Below are 13,963 nucleotides of genomic sequence, written 5' to 3'. Positions count from 1 at the left end.
CTGTTGCAGTTAAGACACGGTATGGTGCCCTTGTAGGTGGGTGAAATGGGTGTCTCTTTTGAGAGGATCTCCTTTAGGTTGTTAGCTCTGGTGTAAGCAAAAATCGGAGGGTTTTTGAACATGTCTTTAAAGTCAGGTTCAGATGCCAGAATTCTCCAGTGTTGCAAAATGATTTTTTTAAATCTTCCACTCACTGTTGAGTATTTAGAAACGACCACCATCCGGTTGGTCTCTGGTGATTCATACATCGGTCTATATTACTGTTCTATAGTCTCTCCACAAATGTTTGCACAAACTTTTGTTTCGTGTTTTGGAATGTACACTTTTGGTTTTACATTCTTTTTGGGAATTGCTCTGTTTGAATACGCTATCTTGATAACATTACTATGATGCCAATATAGATCGTTCTTCTTTTTTGCAGTGCTCCTTGAGAAAGGGTTTTGGACCCGAAATGCATCGGAGCAATGATGATTTTGTGATAAACATAGTTAGTTGGATGAAAATAATCCACTGATGAACTTTTGAAACAAGAAATAACTCTAATCGAATAAATTTATAAAATCATATGGAGTCAAATGATTCTTTGAACCAGAGGGAGTGCCCAAATACTGGGATGTGCGCATTTCCAATGTTCACACGTATTTAAGTCTTAAATCTGGCGTAAACGGACGGTTACGCCACCAGTTGGAGCACCTTTAAATTCACATGAATATATTTGTGAAGATTCAATTTCACCTTACTTATCAACAACGCAGTGCATTGCCTATCCCACTTTTGTGTTTAACCGTTGATCCGCCCATCATAGGCAGTAGCACGCATTCAAGATGCAATACGAAACCATATCAAAATCCACAGAAGCAAGAGCGGACCTCCTAGCTTATGGAGATGAGGAAAAAGAACGCATCTACGCATTAATTCAAGATGATGTATCACAAGAGTCTAGCACTCGCACAAGAGAACAATGTGTCAAACATCTCTTATACTTATCTAAACGACGCATCAACCAGCAACTGCACGCAAAGACATTAATAAAATACCACCAAGCCCTCCGCATTCCCCGTGGACTCAGAATTGCGCTCAAACCGTCTTTGTGCAAGAATTCTAAAAACTTCCAAGCCAAGTGGAACGCAATCCTAAACAAATGCAGTTTAGATCTCATACTGCTTATCATCGAAGAATTATCCAACATCCTCGTTGACCTCACCAATGAAATCAAAGAAGTTGAGAAAGAAATAGAAGTGTTCAAAACAACAGAAGATATCACACAAATGCTAGAGGATATGAAAATCCAATTGGATAAACATACAAAGGACATCAACGATAGGAAACTCAGAAAATTCAAACGTGATACCTTAGATTATCAATTGGATGAGGTATATACTTGGGCTGATATCTATGCCCAACGTCGTCGCAATAAACCGACAAGTCAACACACGGATACCTCCTCCTCTGGGAGCGACACTTCAAGCAGACAAACTAAGAAGACAACCCCCGACACTAACAGGGGTCAAGATCAACACAGAACACAAACGGAAGAGAGCGCTTCTACATCCAACACAGGTCCTTTTTTAGAGAGAGGCCCCCCAGAAATCGACGACCCAGGCGAAGTAAGAGAAAAGGAACCAGAAGCTCCAAACACAAGAGGTTCCAAGAAGGACAAAAAGAAACAGAATCGCTAGTGATTAACATCTCTGACATTCAACTTTCAAAACACGAGACTGAACTTCTGCAAAAAGGCACATCGTTTGTTCCCACCTCTTACACCAACCTACTGGAACTAGAAACCAGTACATTTAAACTGACAAGGAAATTAAAGCTACGACACTTTTTTGAGAATGTGATTCCGCCAACTACAGATCAGAAACCGGATCAACTTTGTGGATTACGCCCAACTAGCTCATACATACCACCCACCAGTCACAAAAGTATAGATACATTTGAGACTTTAGTTAAACAAGATTTGGGTAAAATAAACTTCAAGAAAAGAGCTGGGACTAGAAATTTGACTCAGAAAGATAATGACACACTGAAAAAGATCGCCAATAACAAACTGATTAAATGCATAAAAGCTGACAAAGGCGGGGCCCTCGTCGTTATGAACTCCAGTATGTACGACACAAAAATGAATGAACATGTCAGTGGATCTGATACCTACATTCCGCTGGAATCTAACCCCACCTGTTCATACAAAGCCGCATTAATATCAATCATAGATAAAGCTTTTGATACAGGTATCATCGATGAACGCACTAAGAAATACCTAGTGGTTGAGTACCCAAGAAGTCCCACCATAACTCTTTTACCTAAAATACACAAAAACCTGATGGACCCGCCAATGCGGCCTATAGTTTCCACCAAGAGATCCCTTCATGAGCCTGTAGGCAAATTTTTGGATCGTTATCTCCAACCATTTGTTAAAGAATCAAAAAGCTACGTGAAAGACACCACCGAATTCATACTCAAACTGTCAGAGATCAAAATAAACCGACACGATAACGTAACCTTTTGCACTGCGGATGTGAACAGTTTGTACACCTCTATTCCACACAAAGGTGGAATAGAAGCCATCGAGAAAACCCTAGCACACAGCAACATCCCTGAAGCCATGAAAGTTTTCCTGATGGAGCTCATGATTTATACACTTTATCATAGTTATTTTTGTCACAACAATCACTGGTTCCAACAATCATCTGGGATGTCCATGGGCAATTGCGCTGCTCCAGCGTACGCTAATATCTATATGTCTAATTTCGAACAGCAGTACATATACGACAATCCATCTTGGACTGAAAATTTGTTGATGTACGTCAGGTACATCGACGACCTATTCATCATGTGGAAAGGCACCAAAACCACGTTGGAAGAAGAACTCAACAACCTTAACACCAAAGACCACAGGATACAAATGACATGGAACATCAATGACAATCAAATCAATTTTCTGGACGTTCTAATCACTAGATCTGATACCGGCTTGAGTACAGACCTCTACAGAAAGCCGACAGACCGCAACAATACGTTGCATTTCGCTAGCTTTCATCAAAATTCGTTAAAATGTCACTTACCATATAGTCAAATGTTGCGAGTTAAACGCATTGTATCCAATCCGGAGATTCTGGTTCAACGGATAGATGAAATGAGTTCAAGATTCACATCCAGAGGATACCCAAAGGAAATCACAGAGGAGGCCAAGACTAAAGTCTCCAGAATTCAACGCCAAACAGCTTTAAAAAAGACAACCAGAAAAGAGACCAACCGGATGGTGGTCGTTTCTAAATACTCAACAGTGAGTGGAAGATTTAAAAAAATCATTTTGCAACACTGGAGAATTCTGGCATCTGAACCTGACTTTAAAGACATGTTCAAAAACCCTCCGATTTTTGCTTACACCAGAGCTAACAACCTAAAGGAGATCCTCTCAAAAGAGACACCCATTTCACCCACCTACAAGGGCACCATACCGTGTCTTAACTGCAACAGTTGCAACAACATCATAAGAGGTAACAAAATCAACCACCCCATGAGAGGAACAGCGATTAATTTGAAAGTCAACGCAACGTGTGATTCGTCCAATCTAATTTACCTCCTCAAGTGCCCATGTGGCAAGACTTACATAGGTAAAACGGAGCGAAAAATCAAAGTCAGATTAAACGAACACAAATCTAATATTCGGACAAAGCAAACCAAATCCAGTGTGGCGGCACACTTCATGGAAAATCAACATACCGTGGCACAATTGAAATTTTTGGTCCTCGAGATGATTGAAAAAAAAGAAGGAAGAGACAATAATAAGTTTCTACTACAAAGGGAAACTTCATGGATTTACTTTTTGCAATCGTATAAACCCTTTGGACTCAACGATCGAATAGAGCTAAGTTGCTTCATGTAAAGTACCCAGCCGGGTACATAATGGACACATTTGTATTGTGCGAGTTCTCTGAGATGTCAATTGCACTTTCTAGTTTATCATCATTTTTTAAGCCCACATTAATGTAACTGATTAGCATCCATTGTCATCTCACTATTCTGTTTAATTTTAATTAGTTTCTGTTTTCTATCGTTTTTTCTCCCACTTGTCAACCTGTCTACTACACCGTGTCACCTGCATGCCCTTTATGTTCATGTCACCTTCCACTCTACACCGTTCCAACATGGCCCCCATAATCAACAGTATTAAGTCCTTCGTTAATTTCCTTGGTGGCTGATCCCGCGTTACTTTTAAGTTTGTCTATTTCACTCGCGAGCTGACACTTCAGCCCGGCGCGCCTGAGCTGCAGTAAGAACCAGGAGACTTCTTCTGTCCCTCTTTGAATATCACATATCGGTAAGCGCATTAATGTAAAACCGACAGCCAACCTTCATTTCACACTGCACTCGCGTTTCGAGTGATTACTTAACCGCCCGTTTTTATTTCTCCCTCCAGCACCGCGTTACAGCTTCACTTACACGTGAGCGCGGATTTTGTTACTCCAGCCTTCTTGTAACGTATGCACTCCCCAGTTAGGTGCATTAATTTCATTCTGACACAGCTTCCTGTCTTCTAGTGGGCTTACTTTGCCACATCTTCTGGTGATTCATACATCGGTCTATATTACTGTTCTATAGTCTCTCCACAAATGTTTGCACAAACTTTTGTTTCGTGTTTTGGAATGTACACTTTTGGTTTTACATTCTTTTTGGGAATTGCTCTGTTTGAATACGCTATCTTGATAACATTACTATGATGCCAATATAGATCGTTCTTCTTTTTTGCAGTGCTCCTTGAGAAAGGGTTTTGGACCCGAAATGCATCGGAGCAATGATGATTTTGTGATAAACATAGTTAGTTGGATGAAAATAATCCACTGATGAACTTTTGAAACAAGAAATAACTCTAATCGAATAAATTTATAAAATCATATGGAGTCAAATGATTCTTTGAACCAGAGGGAGTGCCCAAATACTGGGATGTGCGCATTTCCAATGTTCACACGTATTTAAGTCTTAAATCTGGCGTAAACGGACGGTTACGCCACCAGTTGGAGCACCTTTAAATTCACATGAATATATTTGTGAAGATTCAATTTCACCTTACTTATCAACAACGCAGTGCATTGCCTATCCCACTTTTGTGTTCCCTGGACCGGAAACAGGTATCCTGGGACCGGTTTCGGGTTCATAACCCTCATCAGCCAGGCTATCTTGAATCAAGTGGCAAAGTGAGCAAGGGACTCATGTCCGAGCATACCCTGCCAACTTAGGGCGAACAAAGCGATACAAAAGGGGATGATGGACGGAATCTAGGTATCCAGCACTGAGTTAGAAAAGTAACACGAAAAGTAACTTACCTGCAATTTATTGTAGAAGCCCATTCATTTCAATGTACTGCTCCAAAAAGTTTCCAAGTGTGGAGTTTTGAAAACTGGAAATATTCTTTAAAAATCATGCGATTAACCAAAACGTAATTACTTAGCTGTTTCTGGGAAATGTACCAGTGCTGAATCTAGGTATCCAGCACGGAGTTAGAAAAGTAAAGCAAAAAGGAACTTACCTGCAATTTAGTGAAAAGGCCTATTCATTTCAATGTACTGTATTTGCTAAGTGTTGCATACTACTTCTCCCCTGTAAATCAAACAAAGTACAATTTCTACTGCATACTTGAACTTTGTTCATACAAGTAAATGATTACCGCAAAGTATTTTTATGCTTACCTGTGCCAGGCTTGCTTGGTTCTAGAAATAAAACAACAGTATATTTTTCATGCAAAAACAATTGGCCTAGAGTTCAGTTCTTGAGTGTGTGAATTCATTTGCTGACTGAGTGTGTACATCAATTGCTTAACACTGTCCTCTTATACTGCCTTACTGCTCGACCAAGCTACAACTTCAGAGAGTAAGGTTCTATCTAACTTTAACCTCTGCCGACCTCTGGAGACCCTTGGACTCTATACACACTGTACCTCACTTTGGTGCAGTATACAGAGCCAGTTTCTTACAATACCTCACAGTATGTCTCTCTCAATTTACATGTGATGTTGTTGCCCAGTGGAAGGAGCAAGCTGCTCTGTTAACTTCTTCAACGCTGGAGAGACACACCCGGATGAGGGAAATATAACTCTGATGGGGCCTGTACTTCAGCATAGCATCTTGAAAGGTCAAAGTTATCACTACATTTTTTAACAGGCGATTTTAACACCCATGTGTAGGGACATCATGCAAGGAGGAGTGGAAGCTATGGGCTGTGCACGACAAGCAGGCTTACACATGGAACATACTCCCAAGGGTGTTGAGCTTAACTCCATTTTACTTGAAATTGATCTAACATCTGTAATAATAAGCTGCCTCCGGGGAAAACAGACATTACTCCCACCTTTATTGGGAGAGGGTGTGAGGCCGTTATTGATTTCACCTTTGTATATACCCCCTTTTACTCTCTGGTTACCGATTTTTCTGTGCAGGCGAGTGAATGCAGTGACCACAACCCCATTTGTGTCTCAACAGGCTGACCCAAACACTCAGACACACCAAGTTGGGCGGGGGCTCGTGTCCCCCTTAAAGAGGTGGAAGCGGGAAGGAGTGTAAAGTGGGGGTGTATTGTCCCAGAGCTACCCCACGAGTCCCTTTTAATTCGGTGTCGCAGCGAGTTTGCCACCTGTCTCGACGATGAGGCAAGTGTTCCGGACATCATAGGTGCATTTGGATCCATGTCTACTGTCATAAGGAAGTTTCTACGGGGCCCGTTAGCAACCAGGTCCATGATGGTTTGACTCGGCGTGCTCCCAGGCTTCCAGGAACCTGAGTCAGACCTTGGGTGATAAGCCCCGAGACCAGGTGGTGGTCAAAAGACTAAGAAGAGCATATAAGGCTGCTCTAGCAACTCGCGAGTCTATCCTGAAGGAGGAGGCCTGGATCAATTTAGTGGAGGCTAGTACACTGCGTAATAGCTCAAAGTTCTGAGGCATTATTAACAGCCCATTTCAATCTGAAAATAATGCTAATTTAGTGGATGCTCAAATCACAGAGGACGATTGGGTACATAATTTTGCTCCAGATGGGATCCCACCAGATCTCTTCATCGCCCACTTAAAAACCTGGGTGCCTGTCCTCACAGCTGTCATCAATACTGCAGTCCAGGAGTTTCCGCACAGATTCTTGGGCTCAATCGATTTTAGTCCTGGCATTTAAAAAGGGATAGCGGGACAGTAACTATTGCTATAGGCCCATTTCTCTGCTGGACTCTGTGGTGAAGGTGGTGGGCCGCATGGTACTTGACACACTTGTATCATGGGTTGATGAAAACAACTTTTTATCCGATATCCAAAACGGCATTCGCCCAGGTCGTTTCACTGTGGAACAGTGTTTAAACCTGTACATGGTTCTGAACAAATACACTGTGACTCGTTCCAGCCCCATATACCTAGCCTTCATGGACCGGTCCTCAGCATTCAACTGGGTTAATAGGTCCAAGCTGTGGCAGTTTATGTCTTCCATTGGCATTGACAGTAACATCGTTTTATTCACCGTGATTAAACTGCGGTTGTCCACTATTCAAAGGACCTGAAAGCGTCCAGTCAGCTTGACATCAAGAGAGGGGTGCATCAGGGGTGCATTTTAGCATCTATATATTCATTCCTTAGAGAAGGCCATTTTGGCCACAAATGCGGATTGTGCTAAGGTAGGCAACCATAGCCTGCCTGTCCTCCTATACGCGGACAACGCAGTCCTCTTTGCAAGGACAGCTAGGGGCCTAAAACTTCTGAATTCTTTTGCCCTTTTTATGGAGAACTTGGACCTGTTGTTTCATCATGCCAAGTCGTTCATGCAGGTGGGACCTTGTAAAGCTAAGCAGTTCACTTTTAAACTCTGACTTTCATCAATACCGAAGAGCAATGTTTTCCCCTATTTGGGAGTTGTGTTTGACGATTCCTTGTGTTGGTGCCCTTTGCTTACTTGGAAGACAGGCGATCTAGTTAAAGCTTTTGCAGCTGTTTTTTACTTTGCCAGCAGAGGGGAAGGGAAGCCAATAGGGGCGCTGTTGAAGACATATGAAGACAAATATAGCTCAAAGGTTAATTATGGGAGTGAGATTTTGGGTCACATTGGGGTAGGAGCAGTGCAAAGTGCTGAAAACTCTTACCTGCGAAGGGCATTTTCTATCCCACAAAGCACTTCGTTTTATGTTGTGCACAAAGAGTTGGGAATGCCTTTCCTCTCAGATGTACTGGCTTTCCGTCCCCTGGCTTTGTGTCCTAATATTTAGGCAAAGCAAGAAAATACACTCAGCAGGCATCCTACAGGAATGCCTTTCACTTGACCATGTCTCAAGCATCCGATGGCTCCAGTTTATAAGAGTTGGCCTCTCCAGGGTAGGTAGGAACTCTATTCGCTAACCTGAGCGCAGATGTAAGAGTGACTTTTCTCTGGTCAAATAGTGTTTTTTAGGAATGAGTCACTGTGATAGAGAGGGAAATGAGCTCTATAAGCCTAGTGTGCGTATGTACATCGTGTTAAAAACCGTACCAACCAGCGAACCTTATCTTCTAGGGCTTAAAAGCATCCGTAATCATTTTGAATGACCCGGTTTCGGCTCAACCTCTTCCATTACCTCATGGCACACCCTCTAGGCTCCCACAGAGGCCTGTGCCTCATGCCCTGTGGCTGCAACATTGAGTCTCCTCAGGACATGATGCACTTTATAATGTTTTGTAGTTTTTATGTTGTCCCTAAAAAGTTATTTATTATTCCCATTCTCAAAAAAACAGGTTTTAGGAGGGTGAGACCACTTCTTATCTTTTTACAACTCCTCTCTAAAGACACTATTTTGCATACGCTTTACTTTTTACGGTTCGCTGTTAGACTCAGGTCAAGCTGCAATTAACTTCTGCTCTGTAATTCATGAATTTTTATCTTGTGTTTTGATTAACTTGGACATATTATATTTGTCAATCTGTAACTTGGAAAATGTTTTATCATTTTATGTATGACTTTTATGGTTTTCTTTTATAAAACCAAATAAAGTTTGTTGCTAATAATCACTAGGGAAATCATTTACAGTACAGGATAGCATAGTATCCCTCACAATAACTCCAGGAGTCACATTCCACAAAATGTACATGCGTTGTTTCCCCTACTTCCAACTTTACATGTCTCCCCAATCACCTGCCCAAACCTCTCCCTGCTGATGCCAATGTGGTACTCCGTCAACCCGCAGCCATTTTTTGGCCCCTTTGAAAGTGCCCATACAATAAAAATGCTGTAGTTGTAAATACATATCAACTACCATTTGTTGTGTTTGGAACATTTTAATAATAAAATCTAATAAACATAAGCTGATTATTAAAGTAAAACAGAACATCAGTTGCCCTACACATAAGAGACAGAGTTGTACATAAAAATCAACATACTGTTGCACAGCAAAGTTATGTAGAGCACAATTCTTAATTTCGGGCAATCTTTAAAGTTTAACAATAGAAACATTAATAAAGAACAGGAAAGGAGAGAACGAAGGTGGGATACAGTAGTTTCATTAATGTAATGCTTCCTACATATAGAAAAACTAATACTAATTATTTTCCTTAAGCAATAAAGTCCTCACATTAAAATACTAAGAGAAATATATTGAACAATGAACATTTCATGTGTAATTAGAATTCAATTTGAATATTTTAACCTCCTCGGCATTATTTGACTCATGATTACAACTTGAATGCTTTCGGGAAAGGAACCGCCTCATGGGGTTCAAAATCACATCTTTTCCAACAATAGGATTAAAGTGATAAACTTGAATTTCAATTCAATTTATTGATTTAGGCCTTTTTGGAATCAACAATTTTAAATATATACAAAATCTATACACTTTTGTAAAATGGTCACCTAAACTTGAATTCAATCCACCTTTTGATTAAACGCTTCCCATTCCAGCAAGCATCACAGGACCACTTGTTGTTATCTTCCCAATTAGTGATAATGTTTCAGATGGCAAAAACAATAGATATGTTTAGTATTTTACTTCCGAAAGCAAAAACATGCCATTTCTGAATCATGGTGCACAATAAAATGTAGGAACAGAAGGGCATCTGTAGGTATAGCATTCATTGAGGTTTGACCAGGCTTGAAACTAGAATTCCTGAACTTTTGGACATTTAAATGTCACATTTTAAAAGAATTCAAACAGACCCACGATGAGCTCCATGAAAAATTGAAGATGAGTGAATTGTACTTAGACAACATGTGCTGATAAGCAATCTATTGATGTTTAATACAGTGGTCAGGCAATGCTTGTGGATCTAATCTATTCAGATTTTAACTCCATAGTTTGTTCAATAAATTGACTAGGCATAATACTTGAAGGTAAATCTCTCAAATCCTTTCTATTACTGTTTTATTTGCGATAACACTAATAGAGATCAATGATAAATAGATTTTAAAAGCCATGGGTGGAATTGATCCTTGGTCTAAATCTAGATTATTGTCTGCAACAGAAACCAGTGCAAACAGATCACATATAAAAGCATTGAATATGTTTATTATAGTGGTTTAGAGTAAACATAGATGACACACATTGTTCCTGAAACTCAGAAATTGATTACATCCTATTTTATGTCCAGAGACCGGTTTAGATGCTTTCCTGTTTAAGTGACAACATTTGCAAATATATTGAACAAAACATTAAAGCTGGATGTCAGAAATTCTGTCTTTAAGCGTTGTGTAAGAGTCATGTGTGATGGTTTTTATTTGATCTGAAGTAACACTAACACTAAATAGGTACGTGCACCGGTTATCATTCAACTAACATTATTAGCAAACTTAATTTGGAGGGAATTGAGAAAAATTTACCCTTGTACCAAGGGTTTTATTGTTCAAAAATCCACTGGTTCGGTAATTCACGAAGTTTGCAAATGTTAACCCCCTTTTTGAAATGTACTAAGCCCATTTAACAATTAAGAATTTGGAAGGGGAATGTTAATAGTGTCCCTTCTCAATACTTAATACATCCTTAAGGTATGTATTAAGCTTTGAAACCATACGTGGGCTGATAAACAGTAACAGGAGGTAGTAACCCAGGGGGACATTTGTGAATCTGAAAGTAAAATGGAGTGCATTAAAAATGCCTTGATTTAAAAGCAATCACAGACAGAGTAGTGTGCTGACTCTACAAGCAACCACTTTTACCAAATGGATTATTAATACATGAACCTCAGTATTTCCTATATATTGCTGAAATGTAGTCTCTAATATTTTTGTCATGTGGTGTAAATATTTGTTTCTAATATTTTTTTTCCCATTGCAATATTGTCAGGAAATGTACCTATTCTTTTTGTCAAACATATTGAAATATCTTTATCACAATTTTTGGGGCATTCTAAAAAGTGTTTTCACTCTCTAACTTAAAGCTTCCTCAGAAAAATACTGATGCGCAGTCCTGCTTTCTCCTAGATCATTTAGCTTTCTCACTAAACCAAGCACAATATTGATTTGAGAGAGGTGGTTATTGTAGTCATACGCACTGGGGTAGTTTAGAAAAGACAAATATAGAACTTCCTTTATCTTTAGAAATAATACTTGCAAAAGTTTATGTCCAATAATTTCAGATAATTTACTGATAAAGATATCAGATAAAGATCCCCTAATTTCTTATACCGTGTGGTATCAAAAATCAAAAATTAATTTCTACCACAATCAAGAAACCCTTGAGTCTATGAGGATTACTGTTGCAAATGAAGACCTAGCTAAGATGAAATATCCCTTTAAAGGGAAGATTTCCCTCACCCACCATAGTAGGCATGCTTCCTCATTCGGAATCTCCTCCCACCGTTATAACTAGTCACAGTACAGGGTACAGCCCCCTCACTGAGACGGAGGAGTTCAGGCATGTTTTGTTATAGAGAAAGGTATACTAAATACCACAAAAATTAGCTCAGGGTAGTGGGGGCAGCCGAGTGAAAGTTAATAAGAGGTCAACATGTTTCAGCCTATTAACCCTCCAAGGAGGTGTTTGCGGTTTTCTTCAGGACCTAATCAAAAGTGCTGCTGCTCATTGTCAATAACAAGCATTAGCATAGCCAATAGGCTCACCTTTGGGACCTTATAAGTGTTTAGCCATGCAGATCCACTAGCAATGTGAAAGAATTTCTCTTAAAAAAGAAGACTATAAACTAACGAAGCTAGACGTGACTTTATAACTGGTTAATCTAATGCTTCTGGAGGTTTAGTATATGTATAGAAGTCCTGTTTTCTATGGCGTGTCATATAAAATTGATGCTCTAAATTTTGGTAAGACTACACAATGTCATAAAAATTCAAAACTGCTTTTATATCATTTTACTTTTGAAAGCTTGAAGTGAAAGTGAATTCTAAATGTCATTTGCTTATGAGTAGGCGCTAATGACTATTTCCGGATGAAAATGTAGTTAGCATTTTTTTGTATAAGATGCGTTAGAAGTATGGGTAGGGAAAATGGCTATTTTGGCCAAAGGCTCCCCTTTCTTTATGCATGCTAGTTTTAATTTGTACACAGAATCACAATTTTTTTATGTGGTACACTCTAGTGTTAGATGAATCTGTTTTACACTTTTGATAAGCAAGAGATGAGGATGAACAGTTTTTTCGTCCCTGGTTTTAAATGGATTCAGGTTGGTTGACTGCCTCAGAAATAGTTGTTTCCCGCATGCTTCTTTCATGTGACTTAAATCCCTTCAGTCGAAGAGGCGGCTGCAGCTTGCAGATATGGCCAGAGAAGTACTTGGCTGGTTCAGTTCACCAGTGGGGCTAGAATAGAAGCTGTTAAGGGCAGGGGATTAGCTACCCATTGGTGCAGCAGGTGCAGTGGCACCAGGTCCCAGACGCCTTAAAGGCCCACTAAACCCTGATAACTGCAGTTTGTCACAGTTCAAACAAAGGCATGAGGGGCCCACAGAACAATTATTGCTGTTTTCCACAGTCCAAACAGAGAGCAGGTGTCACATTTCCTTTCTTGCCTTAGGGCCCAGGGCACACTGGCTAGGCCACTGGTTAAGGATGCATTGGGGAAGAGGTGGGGAGACAGGTGGATATTTAAACAGCTCGACAATGACTTCATGCCTGGGTATTAAAGTATTCATTGCAATTAAGGGCTGAAGCAGGAATAGATCTCATAATATCGGGAGGCCTACTTACAAATGCAACTCGATAAGCGGCTGCCTTTTAACATCTCACTTATCACCTCTCCTAATTTTCAGTTTTATTTTAGATGCAGACTTAAATTGTGACCTATGAATATGTTTATCTATCTTTAGGTTCCAAATGGTCCATCTTTTCCATATGCAAGTATCAGACAGGTCGGGAACACCCAATGGCATTGAACTTCATAAAGCCACATTAATCACTGGTCTTGAAATGCAAGTGGCAGCATTAGGCACACAGGGGTGTAATCTACGTAATCTCACTATGTACCTTAGTATACAAGTAGTACCACATTCTTTGTATACCTGAATTAAAAGGCACACAAAATAGTACCGTATTTCAAGGCCCAGTTCAGAATTACAGGGAAGGTGCACTGTCCCAGACTACACAACGGTGCAGTCTTCAGTGGGTGCTGTCATGTCACACAGGGGAAGTACACCAGATTATGCTGGAAAAAGCATGTGGTGCCCCAACGTAGGTACAGTTGTAAACCACCAGTCTGCTTACAAAGTAAAGCGTCTGGCAGCTATTAAACGAGGTGGCATGTTTCCCCTGCAGTTGGTTGGGGTCTGTCACCATCCTGTCAGGTGGTGGTATACAATCAGTGCGCCTCCTAACTGCTTGTTTGCCCTTTCGCCCGTGTCAATAATACAGTGCAGTCGCAAGACAAAAGGTTTTCCCACATTTGAATGTGGCCATGCCCAATACAACGGAAAGCATGCCCGCTGAGAATCTCTCCTACGTGATCCACACTACATAAAGGACTATGTAAGTGTCTGCAGCCTCTTCTGTAGAACAAAAGCCAAAATGCCCATGGGACGCAG

Source organism: Lissotriton vulgaris, chromosome 1_1, assembly GCF_964263255.1.
Source record: "Lissotriton vulgaris chromosome 1_1, aLisVul1.2, whole genome shotgun sequence".
Lineage (NCBI taxonomy): Eukaryota > Metazoa > Chordata > Amphibia > Caudata > Salamandridae > Lissotriton > Lissotriton vulgaris.
This window is presented reverse-complemented; position numbering follows the sequence as displayed.